The sequence below is a fragment of the Mustela erminea genome, chromosome 9 (genome assembly GCF_009829155.1).
Source record: "Mustela erminea isolate mMusErm1 chromosome 9, mMusErm1.Pri, whole genome shotgun sequence".
NCBI lineage: Eukaryota > Metazoa > Chordata > Mammalia > Carnivora > Mustelidae > Mustela > Mustela erminea.
Genome location: NC_045622.1, coordinates 85,587,198 through 85,606,629, shown reverse-complemented (window position 1 = coordinate 85,606,629; position 19,432 = coordinate 85,587,198). Strand labels below are relative to the sequence as shown.

Below are 19,432 nucleotides of genomic sequence, written 5' to 3'. Positions count from 1 at the left end.
GGTGGCTCAGTCAGGTGTCCAACTCTTGATTTTGGCTCAGGTCATGACCTCAGAGCTGTGAGATCGAGCCCTTGAGTTGGGCTCTGCACTGGGTGTGGAGTCTGCTTAAGATTCTCTCTTTCTCCTTCTCCACCCTGCGCTCTCCCTCTCTTTCTTAAAAAAAAAGAGGGGGCGCGCCTGGGTGGCTCAGTGGGTTAAAGCCTCTGCCTTCGGCTCAGGTCATGATCCTAGGGTCCTGGGATCGAGCCCCACATCGGGCTGTCTGCTCCTCAGGGAGCCTACTTCCTCTTCTCTCTCTCTCTGCCTGCCTCTCTGCCTACTTGTGATCTCTGTCTGTCAAATAAATAAATAAAATCTTTAAAAAAAAAGGGGGGGGGACCATAAAAGAGGAACAGCTACTTGATATTATAAAAGAATTATGGTATTCTGATTATCTTTAAAAAAAGAGTCCTTATCATTTGGTGATGTATTTATGGATGAAATGTTATGATGTTATGATGTCTAGAATTTGCTGTACAGTGGAGGAGAAACAATGTTGGGGTGGGGGTACGTAGATAAAACAAGAATGGCCATACGTGGGTAATTGCTGAAGCTGTGAATAGAAAATGGAGGTTTGTGATCCTATTTTCGTTTTCTTTTATGCATGTTTGAAACTTTCCATTATAAATTTTTTTTTAAAGGATGAAGTACAAGTCATTTAACCTCTGTCTCATTTCTCAAATGGACTAATAATAATAATTAGTTCATAGGGTGGAGTGGAGATTAAATGATATGATAGATTTTGTAAAAATACTGAGATGAATAAAGGCAGTCAGAAATGCCAGTTCCTCCCAGCAGGTTGGAGCTAGCATAAAGCCAAGTTAAAAACAAAAGCCAGGTTCTCTGACTCTGCTTCTTGGAGTCTTTCACTCTCAACTTCACCTTCCCTGCTAACCCCCCACCCCCACCCCCACCCTTGCCAGGGGTGGCAAGGAGGTTCTGGGACAGCTAGGTGCAATTCATAGCCAATGGCAAGGCAGGTTCCATGCTCGGATCTCCCAGGCCTTCAATGCCAGCTCTAGAAGTACCTATGTTCTTGGTCTATGCATGAGGCCCATAGACCACTATGCACAGATGTCACCCATTCGACTGCCACAGGCTGGGTCACACAGCACTCCACAAGCTGGCTGTGTGGCCTTGTGCAAATGACTGCCCTCCCAAGGCCTCACTGTCCCTCTGTCTAAGGAAGGGACTGAACACGTGGTTTCCAAGGGTACTGTGCCCTTGATGTTTTCAGAAGATAAATGTTAAGGGACCCTTGGGTGGCTCAGTTGTTAAGTGTCTGCCTTGGGCTCAGGTCATGATCCCAGGGGGATCGAGCCCAGCATCGGGCTCCCTGCTCTGCAGGAAGCCTGCTTCTCCCTCTCCCACTCCCCCTGCTTGTGTTCCCTTTCTTGCTGTATGTCTCTCTGTTGAATAAATAAATAAAATAAAATAAAAAGAAATATGAATACTTGAAAAAAAGATAAATGTTAATGTAATAACAACAGCCAGCATTTGTTGAGTGCCTACTATGAACAAGGTATAATGCTAAGCACCTTATAAGCTTTAATTCATGTAATTCTTACAACCTTTTGAAGGCAGGATCTATTATCATCTCCTTATTGCAAATGAACTGGTAGGCTCAGAGAGGGTAAATCACGGTCACAGAGCTCATAGGTAGCAGAGCTGTATTTTGAACTCAGGGAGAATGCCCCAGAGTTTAGTCCACAGGAGAAAGGAGCCGCCTGAGTGTCACCGAGTGCATCTCTGTTAAGAAGGCAGCATCGGGGGGCACCTGGGTGGCTCAGTCGGTTAAGTGTCTGCCTTCGGCTCTGGTCATGATCTCAGGGTCCTGGGATCGAGCCCCACATCGGGCTCTCTGCTCAGCAAGGAGCCTGCTTCCCCATCCCTCTCTCTGCCTCTCTCTCTCTCTCTCTCTGTCAAATAAATAAATAAATAAAATCTCTAAAAAAAAAAAAAAAAAAGAAGAAGGCAGCATCGGTCTACAGCTGCCACATTAAAGTCTGGAGTCCCTGACAAAGCCATGGGTCTGTGAAACTCAGGAAAGAAGACCCCAGTGCTTCTCCCAAGGAATGAGGAATGGTTCTGGGCACCCATTGTGGAGATGAGAACAGGCTGTCAATGTCCCACTTAGGGTAAGGGGGCGCTGGACTGATGGTCAGTTGGCATGGATCAGTTTGGTCTTTGGGGTGTTTCCTGCTGCGACGGTTTGGATTAGCCCATTTCCACAGTGTGCTGGTTGTCAAATACTTGGTATCAGCCTATAAGAGAGAACTGTCCTGTTTGTTAGCATTTAGAAGTTGGACGATCTTCTCAGAGGAGTTTGGGGCCATTCTCAGAAAATGAGGGGCAGCTCTCTGGCTTGGGTAGATAACCAGGCCATGCACTGGATGGCCCTTCCAAGTCCTGCTCAGGCCCCAAATTCTCATCAACATGACTAGACTGGCCACTCTTGTTTGGAGAAAACGATAAGTCAAAACCACTAAGTTAAGAAAACACAAAGTTCTATGGAGGAAACATGTCTTTGCCAGCCCAGCTTTCCCAGTTCCCTTCCTCAGATTCCCTACCTTGGCACTGGTCTGGAGAACTAGTTCTCCTCTCCACTCCCTTTCCTAGTGGGACTGTCCATCATGGTGCCTCATCCCCCCAAACCAAGGGAGGGCCCTGTGGCCCAGTCCAGCTTCTTGGATGCTCTCTCAGAATATAAATCCTGGAGCAAAACGCAGGCACATCCCCAAACAACACCTTCACGAGAGCAGGCTCCGGTTTCTAATATTTCTGAGACCCAGCAATTTAGCCTTTTTTGTCAATTACACCTCCTCGCCTGGCAGTACTTTATTTCCTGAAGTTATCCAGAGTCTGCTTCTCTGGCCTGTACGAAAAACGACAACAATAACAAAACAAAAACAAACCCTTTCTCACATTGGGTTCATTATCAGATGTCAGTGCTCTTTTTCTCAGAAGCTTTTAATCCTAAATGACAGACCCTTCCTTCCTGGTCCAAACACCCCCAACCCTAAGTCCTTTCTCTTCTATTTTCTTCCAAAGCATCCTGGGCCAGAGTGGAAAAGAGCTCTTGTCAATGTGCTAAGCTTTACCTTGAGGGATGAGTGAGGACACCCTTTAAATTACCTATAAAACCCTTTGATTCACTCAGCAGAGGTTGCCATGGGCAATTTGCTAAGCTTATTGATTATTTTCTGTTTAAATTAAAGTTTGATGTCCTGGAACAGGCTGGGCAGTGCATGGAGTTAATGGAAAAGGTTGAGATCCAGGGGAGAGACACTCGCTGGGGAAATGGAGGGTATTCAAGGGGAAAACAGGGAGTCTATGAAGAGGAGATTGTCTGCGCCAAGTTGTAGTAAATATGATGGCGATAAAAAAGAGAATGGAATTCTTTTATGGAGACCGGCAGCCTGCTGGACATTTAAAGCCTCAGGAAGACAGTGGAAAAAATGTATCCATTCCATGGATATTTGTTGCGTGCCTGTTATGCACCAGGCATCGTGCTGGGCACGGGGGGGGGGGGGGTAGCATAGAAAGGACAACACTTGCCTCTATGCTTTACATCGGTGGTTCTCAAAGTATGTTCCCTGACACAGCAACATCCCTATTTGCTTGCAAGGGTGTTAGCCATGCAGATTCTCAAGTCCCACACTATACCTACTGAGTCAGAAATACCAGAAGTGGGATCCCGCCCCTTCTAGGTGGATCTGATGCATGCCCCAGTCTGAAAACTGCTGCTCTAGGAGTGAGCCTCGGGTCTGGCTCTGCCAGCCAGGAGCTCAGTTTGCGTTGGGTGTTATTATGGCCAACCTCCACTGAGTGCTTATCATTGTCTGATACTATGTGAAGCATGACATGTGGGTTGCGTCATTTCAGCCTCCCAAAAACCCGGTTAGTGACAGATGACACAGAGGCACACTGAAAGTAAGGGGAGGTAGGCAGAATTCAGATGTCAGAGCCTAACCACGCTGCTCTATGGGGTCCCGAAACCAAACTCCCACGAGGACTGTGATGCATTCTGCCCTGGGCAAAGCCAATCTGCGGACAGAGACAGAACCATGGCTTCCCCCAGATGAGAGATATTGTGCAGCTGGGTTTCAGATGCTTGAGGAAGGAAAAGAAGGGATGGGCTAGGAAGGGGGCTGGCTGGGCTTCAAGGAGAGGCCAGGCCCACAGACCCACAGGCACAGTTGCTCCTCATCTTAAGGGAGGCTAATGTAATGATCAGGGAGGGGGAAATCTTGTCAGTTCAGTCAGAAAGGGATTTCGCGTCATGATGCCTAAATTCAAGCCCTTTAATTCTACTTATCGTCTGTATTTGTTTCCTATTGCTGCTGTAACAAAATCTGTATTGGTTTCATATTTCTGCTGTAACAAATTACCACAGACTTAGTGACTTAAAACACCACGAATATATTCTCTGAGAGTTCTAGAGACGTCTACAGTCAAAGTGTTGGCAAGGTCATATTGCTTCTGGTGACTTAAGGGCAGAGTCCATGTTCTTCCCTTTTCCAGCTTCTGGATGCTGCTTGCAGTCCTTGGCATACGGCCCCTTCCTCTGTCGTCAAAGTCAGCAACCTAACATCTTCTCAGCCATCTGACCTCTGCGATTCTCACATCTTCCTCTGATTCTTAGCCTCCTGTCTCCCTCTTATAAGAAACTTTGTGATTATATTGGGTCCAACTAAATAATCCAGAATAACTTCCTCATCTCTGTATCTTAACTTAATCCATCAGCAAAGTCATTTTGCCCTGTAAGGAAACATATTCACAGGATATACATATCCTGGGAGTGAGGGCTGGGATTTTTCTGTCTACCATACTTCATGACATTAGGAAAGTCACTTTTCTTTCTGGATTGTCTAGTCCTCCCCCAAAATGAGGATTATAATAATTTGTAGTCCTAATCTTTCAGAGCTGTGATTGAAATGACAGACATGTTCATTGCAATCCCATTTGTAAATATTACTATTGCCTCAGTTTCTTCATCTGACAAATGGAGATGAGTGATGTTTCTTGCTCATTCAGTTAAGAGGATGTGCTGCTCACTCACCCTGAGTTGTGTTGTGTTCGCATTGCTTTGGAAAGGACTCGTCACAGCATCTACAACAAAAAGATGCTCAGGAAAATGTAGTTGCAATAATAGTGTGAGTTAGTTAGGTTTTAGAGCCTTAAATATGTGTCAGCGACAGAGAGAGATGAGGTCAATTCTCTTGAGGAACCAACCATCTGATGACTCATATCATGGCGCAATGTTTGGAAGAGAAGCAATCAGCTCAGGTCCCAAGATGCTCCGGTGATCCGGAACTTAGGAGTAAGTCCACCGAGTTAGCCGATGGCTGGAATGATCCTCTGTCCCTGCCCTGTGGGAGGGGACAGCATTGAGGCTGCCTGTGCCCACTGGCGGCCATTACAGCCGCTCCTTTGGACCTGCATTTGTTGGTGATCAGGGGAACAAAAAGCAGCAGCCGGGTCCACCAGAAGAGAGACATTAAAGTTGATTAAGTGAGTGGGCCAATTAGCGTCTGGCTTCATGCGGTGTGGAGTTAATTAGCCTCTACAAAACAACAACAGCTGCTTTAATGGTTGGGCAAGAGGCCCAGCAGAGAGGAGCCATGGGAAGAGAAGTGATAGGGCTAGTGCTTAATAACTTGGCCGCAGTGGGTCCTGCCCCACTAAAAATGTAGAACAAAGCCCTGGGCAAACTTCTCTGCATGCTTCCAGACAGGGCACGGGGCGGAGAACCAGACCCTTCTAGTGTCCTCCCCCTAGGGAGAGGCCAACCTCAGACCTCAGACCTGAGTTCCTTTTTTTTTTTTTTTTTTAAATTGTATTTAAAGAGAACCATGTAGTTTTTTTTTTTTAATTAATTTATTTGACAGATCACAAGTGGGCAGAGAAGCAGGCAGAGACAGAGAGAGGGGGAAGCAGGCTCCCCGCTAAGCAGAGAGCCTGATGTGGGGCTCGATCCCAGAACCCTGAGATCATGACCAGAGCTGAAGGCAGAGGCTTTAACCCACTGAGCCACACAGGTGCCCCCCTGAATTCCTTTTTAATACACAACTTAGTTTGCAGTCTTACTAAAATCATGACCCTACACATTTCATCTTGATCCTGAACTTCATAATGCACATAGTTTGCTCACGTTGATATTTTTCCCTTATCACTAAAGTAAATATATATTATGGGGGTAACATTTGGAAAGTATATAAAAATACTGAGGAAGGGGCACCTGGGTGGCTCAGTCAGTTAACTGGCAGGCTCTTTTTTTTTTTTTTTTTTAAAGATTATTTATTTACTTATTTATCTGAAAGACAGAGATCACAGACATAGGCAGAGAGGCAGACAGAGAGAAGAGGAAGCAGGCTCCCTGCTGAGCAGAAAGCCCTGGGACTCAATCCCAGGACCCTGGGATCATGACCCGAGCTGAAGGCAGAGGCTTTAACCCACTGAGCCACGCAGGCGCCCCTACTGACAGACTCTTGATTTCGGCTCAGGTCATAACCTCAGGATCATGAGATCCAGTCCCACGTCAGGCTCTGCACTCAGCAGGGACTCTGCTTGAGACTCTCTCTCCCTCTGCCCCTCCCTCCACTCACGTTCCCTCTCTCTCTCAAATAAATAAATCTTTAAAAAATATATAAATAAAAATACAAAGGAAAAAACAGTCCCTCCACCTTGAAATAAATTCATTCATTAACTATTTCTTTTGTGCTTGCTAAATGCTGTTCAATTTGTTCAGACTAATTATGCATCCATTTTCTTCTTTCTCTATGCAAATATATATGCTGTTTTACACATCAGACTTACCTTGTATAATCTTGATAACCTACTGTTTTCAGCAATACGCCAAGAACATTTTCCTTATCTCACTAAAATATTTTTTTAAACTACTCAGCCTCTATGGTTCCACTAACTAAACTATATTTTGGTTGTCCATTTATTTATGCCTCTTGCTTCATCTTCCAACAAAGTTCTTGTTTTTTTTTTTACCACTATATCTCAATGCTTAGAACAGAGGCAAATATGTGGTTGGCACACATTTAAAATGTGGTGAATGAGTAAGCAAATGAGTGAACAAATTTAACCAATCCATTCTTAGGGGCCACTGAGGTTGCTTCTACTTTTTCACCATCAAAAAAAGTGCTATTGAGGGCACATATTGTATGGAGCACTGGGTGTGGTGTATAAACAATGAATTCTCGAACACTGAAAAAAATTAAATAAAAAATTTTAAAAATGCTGTTATATCAGTTAAGATTACTTTCAAATACAAATGACAGAAAATCTCCCAAAGTAATGGCTTAAAAAAGATTTAAAAGTTTCTCTTTTGCAAGAGTCCGGGAAGGTACAGTGCTTTGCCTCCCATTGGCCTGGACTCCATTTCCAAAGTGACCTCACTGTTCAAAATGGCTGCTAAGTCTCTAGCTATACTCCAGTCAAAAACAAGGAAAGGAAGGGAAAAGAAGGATGCATTCCCCTTTTTAAGGAGCCTTCATGGAAATTCCATATACTCCTTCTGCTTCCTTTCTAATTAGTCATAATTTCCTCATGTGACTTTATGTAGTTGCAAGGGAGTCTGGGAAATGTAGTCTTAATATTGCAGCTAATATTCAGGGATACTGTTAATGAGGAAGGAAGGGAAAAAAATTGGGGACCACTAGCTGGGATGGCTCTTGAACTTATGGATTGAATCCAGTCTCTCAAGCTAGCCCTTCACTAAGGTCACCCTTAGTGTTTTCTATCTGGGGGTTGGGTCAAGTCAATGTGGCTACTTGGATCCAGGCCTGGGACCAGTGCACTGGAAGGTTTCAGAGACTTCACTTCCGTGCTATAAACTTCATCTTGCCAGTTGACACAGTCATCACCAAAGATTGACTCAATAAAGATGCCCCATTTCCCGGAGGATGTTTTTCCAATTAGTACACAGAGGAAGTTCCAGCTGTGAGGACAGGAGTCTGGGTTCCTGAAATGCAATGATTATTAGTAACAATCAATCAAACAGCCTCATAGGACAACAGAGAGAAAGCCAGCTTTCAGGGATGCTATGTGGGACAAGGATGACGGGCTGCCTGTAACAAGAGGCGATGTGCCTCAACCACAACGTGGCCAAGCCCCTGAGACAGTGAGGGACTTTGTAACAAGGTTTTACTGCCTGCAGTAAAAATCCTGCCAAAACGCATTCAGGAACGTGTGGGGAGACGTGTATTCATTATTGTGCCCCTAGCAGCTATCACAGGAAACCATCTGGGCTCCGTTGGCCTATAAATTTGCAGCTTGCAGTTGGGTGGGCTACAGGGAATCAGCCAAGCGGGAAGTCAAGGTGTGAAGTGGATCTGGCAAGTTCCACACACAGAGCTAGCTCAGAAACTCACCACTCCTGACACTTAACGTTTCTTTTTATTTATTTTTTATCATGAAATGCATCACACCTACAGAAAAGTACACAAAACATAAATGCACACTTTAACAAATTATAAAGTGAGTTCCTACTCAGCAATCACCCAGGTCAAGAAATAGGACACTGCCGGCCCCCCAGAAGCCTCTCAAGGGTCTGCTCCTAAACATGCTGCCTTCTTCCGTACCTTCCCCAAAGATCATGATCCTGACTTTAATGAATATAACTTCCTTGCCTCATTTGACTGTTTTGTCACTTAGGGATTCACCCCCAGATGGTACAATTTACTTTGCCTGTTTTTGAACTTCACATTGCTGCGCAAAATCATAGAGTCCATATTCTTTTGTGTCCGCATTCTGTGTTCCGTGTTATCATGTTAGACTTTATTCATCTTGCACAAGGCTCTAGTTGTCTACATTCATTCCTGAATAGCTTCTGAACATTTGGGTTCTTCTCAGGTTGAGGTTACTACAGAAAATGCCACTCTGAGCATTCTCGTAAGTAAATCCTTGAGCACACACATATGCGTCTCCACAGCTGTGATTCTCAAACTTCAGCGTGCATGAAAATGAGCTTGTTAAAATGCAGATTCCTGGTCCTCCTCCCTGAAGATTTGGATTCAGCAAGTCTAGGGTAGTGCCCATGTATTTTCATTTTCAACAAATTTTGGGGTGTCAATGAGGCTGCCGATCCCTGGACCGCCCCTTGAGTAGCACTGGAGAGCTGGAGTTGGCCAACTGTAGCCTACAAACAAACTTGGCCCACCACCTTCTTTTGTATGGGCCGTGAGCTAAGAATGAGTTGACATTTTTAAATGGTTGGAAAAAATTCAAAGAAGAATAATATTTCATGACACATGAAAGTCATGTGAAATTCTCCTTTCAGTGTCCATCAGTAAAGTTTTATTGGCACACAGCCTTGCCAATTTCTTTGTGTATTGTATGTGGTTGCTTCTATGCTTAGTAGAGTTGAATGGATTCGGTAGAGACCGATTTACTTGTTGGTCTTTTACAGTATAATGTTAAGTGTATTTTTAAGTGTTTATTGGCTATTTGATTTTCTGGTCTAGGAAATGCTTGTTCAATTTTTTACCCTTTTGGGTTACCTGTCCTTTTCTCTACAGATTCTGGATACAATTCTTTTGTCGTTGATATGTGTTGCAAACACCTTCTCTCATTCTGGGGCTTGCCTTTTCATCTTATGATTGTGTATATGTGGTTTTTTTTTAAAAAGATTTTATTTATTTATTTGACAGAGATCACAAGTAGGCAGAGAGAGTGGGGAAGTAGGCTCCCTGCTGAGCAGAGTACCTGATGCAGGGCTTGATCCCAGGACCCTTAGATCATGACCTGAGCCGAAGGCAGAGGCTTAACCCACTGAGCCACCCAGGCACCCCATGATTGTGTTTTTAAATGAACAGAAGTTTTCATTTCAATGTAGTTCTAACTTACCAAACATTTTTGTACGTTGTTTAAGAAACATTTCCCCACCTTGAAATCATGAAAATGGTGTCCTTTATTTTTTCAAAGTTTTATTATTTTACTATTCACATTTAGGTTTTAGTTTACTTGAAATTGACTTTTTGTGCAGAGTGTGGGGTAGGGATCTAATTCCATTTTTATGGATACTTAATTTTCCCAACACCATTTAGTGAAGGGCACTTTCCGCACTGTTGCGTGAGGAAACTTTTGTCATAGAGCAAATATTTATGTGTAAGTGTGGGTCTGTTTATGGGCTCTTGGTCTTATTTTTCTGGTCTATTTGTCTGTCCTTGTACTAATACCACATACACTTAATTACTGTGGCTTTATAAGTGTTAAAAAGCTAGTCTTTCCACCTTGTTCTTCTCTTCTTTGGCAATGTTTCAGCTATTTTTATCTCTAGAAGTTATTTTCCCCTTAATTTGTTCACAAAAAACATGAAGCAGATGGACAGTGAGAAGTCAGAGACTGGTAGCAGGGTTGATTAGTACAACCTCTTCGGAAAGCAGTTTGGTAATACTCTGCTTATAGACCCTTTCTCTACCTATACCTCCCCACAAAGGGCACATACTTTAACCCCTAATTCCATTTCTGTAAATCTAGCCTAAAGAAATATCCAAAACCAAAATTCAAAACAGGGGGAAAGTTTTTGAGTCAACAAACAGACTCAGTGTCAGAGCTACATGTTGGAGGTACAATGAAGAAGAAACCTACCTTCCAGAAACTTCGAGTCTTTTTTTTTTTTTTTTTTTTTTTGGCCCACAGCTATTATAGCTGGAAAATAGGATAAAGGATTCAGGTCTCCTTCAGGGAGACAGCCATATAAATAGAGCATTTTGATCCAGTGTGGTAAATGTTCAGAGAGAGGTATGTACAAACACTAAATGCACAGAAATGTTCATGCCAGCATTATTTATAATAGTGGGAAATTGAAAACAACTTAAATGTCAGCCAGTGGAGGGACAAAGAAGTAAATTGTGGCATATCCGTATGATGGACTATTTTAGAGTTATCAAAATAAAGACTGTGAATGGAATAAATGATTGGAGTATAACAATAAGCGATAAAGAACAAGACACCGCAAAGAAAAACCCTCCTGTCTGTGGAGAAAACAGTAAATGCATTGAAAAAAAAATACTGGAAGGACTATACCATCATGATAATAGTAGTTATGAATATGGGTGATTTTTTTCTTCTTTCTATTTCCCAAGCCTTTGGTAATGTGGTTATAGAAATTTAGAGGGAAAATGTAACTGAAACAGTCCTTACTCCTCACAGATCCCTTTCAGGACCTGCCCGTTTCAATCAATGTGCTAAAAGCTTTACATGTGGGAACTTATTTAGTCCCCAGAGCCCTAAAGGGATAGGTGTTTTTGGGTTATCATCTCCTCATGAAGGGAGGAGAAGGAGACAGAGAGGGGAAGAAACTTCCCCAGGTCACAAAGCGAGACGCAGAGTTGACACATGGACGTGAATCTGCCACAGTCTGTGGCCCTCGCCACGGCACCAGCCCACTTCCACTTGCTTCAGAACATGGCAATTTATTTATTTATTTTTTAAAGATGTTATGTATTTATTTGAGAGAGAAAGAGAGAGGGAGAGGGTGAGAGAGAATCGTGAAGCAGACTTGGTGCTGAGTGTGGAGCCCAATGTGGGACTCGATCTCATGACCCTGAGATCATGACCTGAGCGAAATCAAGAGTCCGACACTCAACTGACTGAACCACTCAGGTGCCCCCGGAGCCGTGGCATCGTTCAGAGGGAACCAGGCCACAATGGCTAAAGAGTGGCTCTGCTTAGAAGAGAGAAGGTTATGAGCCGTAGGACCCCTCCTGCCCAGCTATTCTGATTCTCAGCCCCGTGTCACTTTAACTAGCTGGGAGATCTTAGCTAGTGACCCAAACCTGCTGAGCCCCAGCTTATCCTTCTGATAAATGCAATCAGCAGAACTCATCTCTTGGGCTGTTGCATTGATTAATGAGATAATATATATCCCATGTCCTACAAAAGGGAGGCACTTGTTAATTTATTCCCATCCACCCAAGGACACAGGAAACTTTAAAAAAGACAGACCCCAGCCTTTTCCTGTCGCTTGGCCTCTGGTTATTGTCCTGGGTGTAATGGAGTGGAAAACTCTATACATGGCTCCCTCTGACAGTGAATTTCTAATCTCAGAAAACTTAATGGTTTTTGTCAACCTGATTGTCCAGTGAGAGCGGATTAGGGGAATGACTTCCTTGTCACTGGAAAGTTGACTTGCTTCACAGCGTTTTTCCTGGTGCCGGTGGGAGGCGTGATCGATACTACACAGACCTAAATACTTACCTGTGGTCTGGGGACTGAGGACAAAGGTTGGACGTTCCATTTAAGTGCCTTAGCCATTTCCAAGTAGACCTGGGCGTGATGTGCATTAAGTGGTTTAGGCTGGTGACCCAGAGCTCTGCAGTGTGATGGGGCAGACCGGCAATCGAGCAGCTGCTTTCTCCTGACCAGTAAAGCAGAGGCCCCTCTGGCTCCTGCTGGATTTGTCTTCTCAGCTCCAGGTTTCCCATCTGGACAAAGGAGAGGGTCCATTAGTTACTGTCGGCACATGAGGGAAGGATGGCCTTGCTGGTTTCCGTATCAGGACTTTCCAGACACAATGTGCTGATGCACAAATGGACGGTGGCAACTCACTGAAATCTGGTTCCAAATCCCTCTCCATCGCCAGCTCTGGGCCAGGAGCACCTCTTACATGAGGCATGTCCACAGCAGATGGAACTGTGAGACAGACCTCAACATGGGAGCACCGGCCAGAATTTAGTTACCTAGGGGAACTCCTGCCCTGCCTAGGGAAGATCTCTCAGCCTGGGAGGGCAAAACCAAACCCTATTTTATTTGATGTCACTTTCTTGGGAACATCATCTCTGACCTTTTAGATGAGTCAGATTCCCTGACTTTCCCTTCCTGATGCTTATGCTAATTAGAAATGAATCCATGTCTAAATCAATTCCAATATAAGCTCCATGAAGTCAAAGACATTCGCCTGCCTGGTTCTTTGCTGATTCACAGCGCTCAGAACATTTTGGGCACAAAGTAGGTGTTCGATAAATACTTGTTGAATATGTTAATTAATAAATTCATATAATTACCTGTTTATGCTCTGTCTCCCGTACTTGTCTAGAACTCCCATGAAAGAACTGGGTCTGTCTTATTCTCCCTTTGTATTCTTAGCACCCAGAACAAAACCTGGCAGGCAGTAGACCCTCAATAAACAGTGAAAAGTAAAGTACTTAAAACTTTTTACATTGAATTAATGATATTAATTTTATTTAAGTAGTAAAACTGCAATATAGTTGGTTTAGAAAAAGAGGGTAAAGTAAAAGACCCATCTCCCGTTAATATCACCCCTCCTGTGTAACTCCTTTAATTATTTGCTATTTTTCCTTTTAAAGGTTTCCACTGTGTACTTTACACATAATTACAATCAGGTTATTTTCAGCACATGCATGTACACGCGCACGCGCAGAAACACACACATACATATCAACTGTCCGGGCGGCAGGGAGTTTTATGAATTTAAGAGCAGGAAGGGAGGCTTGGATGAAGAACGTCTTTCTCGTTGTTATAATTAATTGTTGGTCCTACAATGGGATTGATAGCATCATGGGAACTGCTAGTGAGAAACATTTCTTTCTGAAGTTTCAAGTTTTACCCCTGAGGTCAAGACAAATCTGGCTATGGAAAAAATTCGCAGGTTAGAAATAACCCACAGGAAAATGCTTTATTTTTATGCTCGCAAATCAGGGAAACTTGCCGTGGCCGCTTCTAAACATAAACCTGTTATGTACACTGCAGTGGGCTTAGCGGCTCAGGGCTCATTTCTCAGCCTTTTTCATTTGGATCATTATGTGGAAATCAACCCAGTTTCTTTCCTTAAGCCCCTAGTGATACATTGCCAACAAGTGATTCAACTGTAATTATAGAAGTGAGGAAACCACGGCGTAAGTTAAAAAACAAATCAAACCCCTGCTCTATTACATTCAAAATACACTTCTAAACATTAAGAGGGGAAAGGTTCTACTCCTTGTAAGGACAGTCTATAATGATGGAAAGCCTCTTAATTGACAATGAGGAAAATCCATGCAAATTTCTTACTGACAAATAACGTGGGCAGGAAGTTGAATGAACAGTTTACTCATCTGTTGGTAGGGGAAACGCTTTCAGAGTTGGAAACAGACTCTGTTGACTAGAGGAAAAGAGATACATCTTAATCTTGATCTTGACCTTTTGTCTTTTTCCCCTTGTTTCTTATCTGACATAGAAAACAGGAGTTTTCTATTTCTGAAACATTCTGAAATAGAAAACAGGGGTGGGGAGGGGGAGATTTATTGGAGACGAATAAAACAGCACTCCTTCAGGATGTGGGTTAGTAGAAAAGCAGAGGAACTGGAGGCTAGTCTAGTTCTGTGCCCACCTTAGGGCGTAGGTTTTTCTAGAGAAACCCTGGTTATGCAAACACTTGGAAAAGCGTATGGTCAAATGTAGGTATTTATTTATTTATTTATTTACCTAAACGAGTAGCTTTTATTTTATTATTTTTAAAATTTTTTTATAAAGATTTTATTTATTTATTTGACAGAGAGAGATCACAAGTAGGCAGAGAGGCAGGCAGAGAGAGAGAGAGAGAGAGGAGGAAGCAGGCTCCCTGCTGAGCAGAGAGCCCGATGCGGGACTTGATCCCAGGACCCTGAGATCATGACCTGAGCCGAAGGCAGCGGCTTAACCCACTGAGCCACCCAGGCGCCCTATTTTTAAATTTTTATTTATTTATTTTAAAGAACTCTCCACACCCAAAGTGGGGCTTGAACTCTTAACCCCAACTACTCACTACTGAATGAGCCAGCCAAGCATCCCTCAAATGCTTTTAAAATGAGGTCTAAGTCTCCATAGTGCGGGAGGAAGCCATGCTCTTGGAAAGCCCTGGTGAGGAATTTCCGCATCCAAACTCCAGCCACCGTGGAGAAAACAAGCTGAGAATAAGAACCCAGGACTTTTTGCATATTGGAGGCCCCAGAGATAAAGAGAATGCAGTTTTCTTAAGCATACAAAGGATTGCCAAAGAGGTGCTTAATAATAGCTGAGTTTAATGGGAAAGAACATCTCCATCTGTTTCTACTTCTTAAAAATTTCCTTTCTTATGATGTTGATGTATTATTGAAACTCAGATGGTGAAATAAAACAACTTATGCAAAAATTCTAAGACAATTAGCTTTCTAGGGCAAAATAATAAGTTCTATCTCACTTTCACCAGTTGTTAACTGAAACTGCTGGGTCTGATAAACATTAATAGTCTCTTTCACAGGCTCCATTTCTTTTTATCTTATTGAATTCATTTCTTCATTCCACAAATACTCATTGACTATCTGGCTGAATGTACAAGGAAGAAATAATTAGCTTCCCCAGGGCTGGTCTTCTAGTCTTAACTCTATTGTGCATCGCGAAGATCCACAAGGAGAAACTAAAGAAGGAATTGCAAGATCAAAGTGCCCTTTGGAATTCAGAAAAGAACATCAGAGGCGGTAACAGTGATTGTGGACTCTAGGTTTTCCTCTCCTTCCTGGGCACACAGACGGAGGACATTTCAGTTGCCGTGCCTTTAGCTATGGTCACAGAACTGAACTCTAGTCAATGGAATGAGATGTTACATTCGTCACTTTCAAGCCTGACCCATAAAAGCCTCCCACACAAGGATGAGCTCTTTTGCTCATCCAGCTGGCTGAAATTGAAAGGAGCTCATGTGTTGAAGATGATGGAATCTCTATCAGCCTGGATCCCTGCGTGACCGCACAGAAGCCTGCCCTGTTCCCCCATCCAGGGCTAGTAGGAGAACACAAAATACATTTCAGTTATGTTGAGTCATTATACACTGGGAAGTGTGCTGTTTCAGCGGTTATCCTAGTTTAACTAATACATATGGCAACTAGGTCTTCAAATTTGGGGCCCGTAAGAAGGAACAGTAGAGAGAGATTGAACAGCGGCAGACGCTTTTAGTATTTGTCATAAAAGGTTTCAAAGGGCTTGGGGTTCTCATTCTGATGATCTCAGGGGCGTGCCTTCTTGTAGGATCATCTTTATACTCTTCTTGGCCTTAGTTCTTCCATGCAGAAGAGAGTTTTTATGTATACATATATAGATAAATACGGATACAGATGTAGATATAAATATATAGATACAGATTTTTTTAAAAGATTTTATTTATTTATTTGACAGACTGAGATCACAAGTAGGCAGAGAGAGAGAGGGAAGCAGGCTCCCTGCTGAGCAGAGAGCCCAATGTAGGACTCGATCCCAGGACCCTGAGGTCATGACCTGAGCAGAAGGCAGAGGCTTTAACCCACTGAGCCACCCAGGCGCCCCAATACAGATTTTTTTTAAGGTGAAGTATAACCATTATGGTCCAAAAGGATAGCAACCTACTGAACTCCTTCAAGGGCAAATGGAGATGTGAAAGCAGAATCTAAGGCATCAGGAGGAACCTGGTTTTCTGTATGTGCTCCGCCAACCCAAGCCTGATAGGGGGCCCACAGTAATGTCAGACACCTGCCCCTTGAGCCTTACCCCAGCCCTGGGCCAATGGGAGCGTGGCCTCCGAATAAACCAGGAATTGACAATCTATATCATTGTGCGAGTGGGCTCTGGAAATAGGTTCTCTTCAGCAGTCTTAGCCTTCGGTTAGGATGCCTTGTTTGAAAGCGATAATAAGCCAAACCCAACTGATTGAAACTAATAGGGAATTTACTGATAAACACAAGTGCAAACCCCAGGGGCAGGAGGTTAGTGGATTCTAGGACGGCAGCGATGACATTATGACCTGGTCTCCCTCTGCTTCTCCTCTTTGCTCAGCTCTTTTTCATCCTTCAGACTCCTCTCCACATGGTGACAAGACGGCTACAGCCACCATCAGCTCCCTAAGGTGACCGGTCTGCTCCAAGCCAATCTCATTGGCCAGGGAGGCGGAGTGCAGTGATTGGCCAGTTGGGGTCACATGGCCTACTCAGGAGGCTGGATGTGAGGACTCTTTGTGGAGCTTAGAGTATGGTGGAGGGGGCTTCCCAAGGTAATATCAAGGGCTATTACCCAAAATAAGGAGATGGGTGCCAGGAAGGCAAACTACCCTGGGTAATTCAAGTCAAAGTGCTATGCTATACCTTGATGTTTCTTTGCTCTCTGTGGTGCTAACGCACCTCCCTGACTCTTCTAGAACCTGGGGAGGGGAGACTGGAGCCCTAGCTAGAAACTCCAGCTGCAGGCTACAAATGCTGTCCCACTTGCATACACCCTCACTTAGGGCTGGTTTCTAGGCTTTCCTAACCTGATGTGGGCTCCATACCCACAGGAGGTGTGTTGAGGGTAGGCGGGGTGGGGACAGCAGCTTTGGGCACTTGAGTAGAATTCCTCTTTTTTTTTTTTTTAATTTCTAAAAAATATTTTATGTATTTATTTGAGACAGAGAGAGGAGCTGAGTAGGGAAGCCAAGCAGGTACCCCAATTCGGGACTCATCCCAGGACCCTAGGATCAAGACGTGAGCTGAAGGCAGCCGCCAAACTGACTGAGCCACCCAGGTGCCCCTCTTTAGCAGAATTTCTGCCTATGCATTTTGCAGTTGGAGTCTCTTACTTCTCCGCTGTCTGATCTCTGTTGTCGCCCATCTCCCATACACAGTCTGCCTGCCCCATCGGGCTGGGCTCCTTGGTTTTCAGCATCTGCCTAAATTCCACTTAGGTTTTGCTCATGCTCCTTTGGACTTAATTGTCAAGTTCCCAAGAGAGAAGTTTCCATCTCGTTGGTCTGGTGGTGTTTCTGGTTCCTACTTTCCCTCTTCTCCCAACCTCAGTCCCACCTGCTCACACAGGCAGCCCTGCTCGGCAGTCATCTGGAGAATCCATCGGACCCTGTAGGCTCATCAGATGTGAGGGTTGGAGAATAGCAACAGTCAAGCGTCCTCTGGACCTCCTCAGGCCAGGGGAACATGCTCCAGAATTGTGCTAGAACTCTGACCTTGTGACCCTTCTCTGCCTTGGAAAGTGGGAAGACTGGTGCTGTTTGTAGCTCTGAGAATGAAATCATTTTTAAAGCACATGTCTGTAGCTAATCAGTGCACAGGCCTGAAAGCCACTCATGGACAGAAAACATCTTGAGTCCTGACCTAGGTGGAAAAAAGGAGAGGTATTGTGGGATCTCTCTCCAGGTATCTGGGATCTCTCTTTCCCAGAGATCCATGGGAGGAGCCATCCTTCATGGCTCCTATCATCAATCTTGTGGAAATTCAGGATACTTCAGTGGGTGGTCCCCCATGAAAACCTTCTTAAAGAAATTTTTGGATCTTAGAAAAAAAGGGAAATGTCTTCCTATTTGGAGATTGGTGAAAATAACAATAATGATAATGGCTGATAACTACTGAGCCATTTCTATGTTCCAGACTAGGTTAGAAACCTTTTCTATATCTCACTGCACTGAATCTTACAACACCTGCATGAGATGAGTATTATAACCCTTACCCTTTATAGATAAGAGAATGAAAGCGTGAAAAGGCAAAATAATGTGTCCATGGTTACACACCTAGTAAGTGACAAAAACTAGGGTTCCAACACAGCTAGTCTGACACTAGGGGCTGTGCTTTTCACCTCTACATTATAGGGCTTCGTTTTAGAAGAGGCTCAGGTCATATAAAGGGCTTATACAGAGCAAGGGGCAGTCCCAGGTGGAACACTTCAAACCAAGCAGAAGCATCACCGAGAACAGGCAATAGGCTGTCAGGCTGGTCCTCACCTAAAGATCAGGCTCAGCCACTGTCCCATGCAGGGAGAAAGCAGGAACACCAGCACTCAGAATCAGATTGCCAAGGTCAGAATAGCACAGGAGGCCTGAAGCTGGGTGGTCAGGGCTGGAGAGGAAGGTGATCTGCAAGGAAGAAATTGACCTGGCTCATTTCATGCTGGTGTTTCCCTCCTGTGTGTATGCTCGCTCATCGTTCGACCCCTTTGTACTCATAGACTCTGGACCTCAAAGCATAAAGCAGAGACTTTGCAGTAGGTTGAAGAGGGAGGCAGAGGTGGTCAGCTGGGGCATGAGAGACACATCAAAGTATTTTCTGCACAGAGCGCACCCCCGAGGGACCACGCAGTACCTGGGGAACTCAGGGAGACCGAAGGTGTATGGCAGAAGAGAGAAATAGGAAGCAAGAAAATGAGAATGAAAAGAGGAAGGAGGGCAAGGGTGGAAAAACAGAAACGGACGTGGCCGGAGGTCAGACTCATGCTTTGACGATGATTGCTGTCTTTCCTCGGTGCTGCCTGTGAAGGAAGAGGGGGACCTGGGTGGGGCCGGGGGGTGGGGGGGGCAGGCTGTGCCTTTCAACCTGGGCTTCCTTCCCCTATTCTGTCCACTCTTTTTAATGCATTTTTGAGTACAAAATGTCTCTCCCTAGGCAGGAAGAGCTTCAGTAATGAGATGCCCAGAGTT

At 44.2% G+C, this 19,432-nt stretch overlaps 1 long non-coding RNA gene across 1 annotated transcript in view; it reads right to left on the bottom strand.

Annotated features, from left to right (window-relative positions):
• Positions 1–7,237: 7,237 nt before the first annotated feature.
• Positions 7,238–19,432, bottom strand: part of LOC116598797 — a 31,353-nt gene continuing 19,158 nt past the window's right edge. Inside the window, exons 3-5 of the long non-coding RNA XR_004289161.1 lie at positions 13,059–13,155; positions 12,253–12,479; positions 7,238–8,014 (exon numbers count right to left, since the gene is read on the bottom strand). This is a non-coding gene — a long non-coding RNA (uncharacterized LOC116598797). The remainder of the gene's footprint in view (positions 8,015–12,252; positions 12,480–13,058; positions 13,156–19,432) is intronic.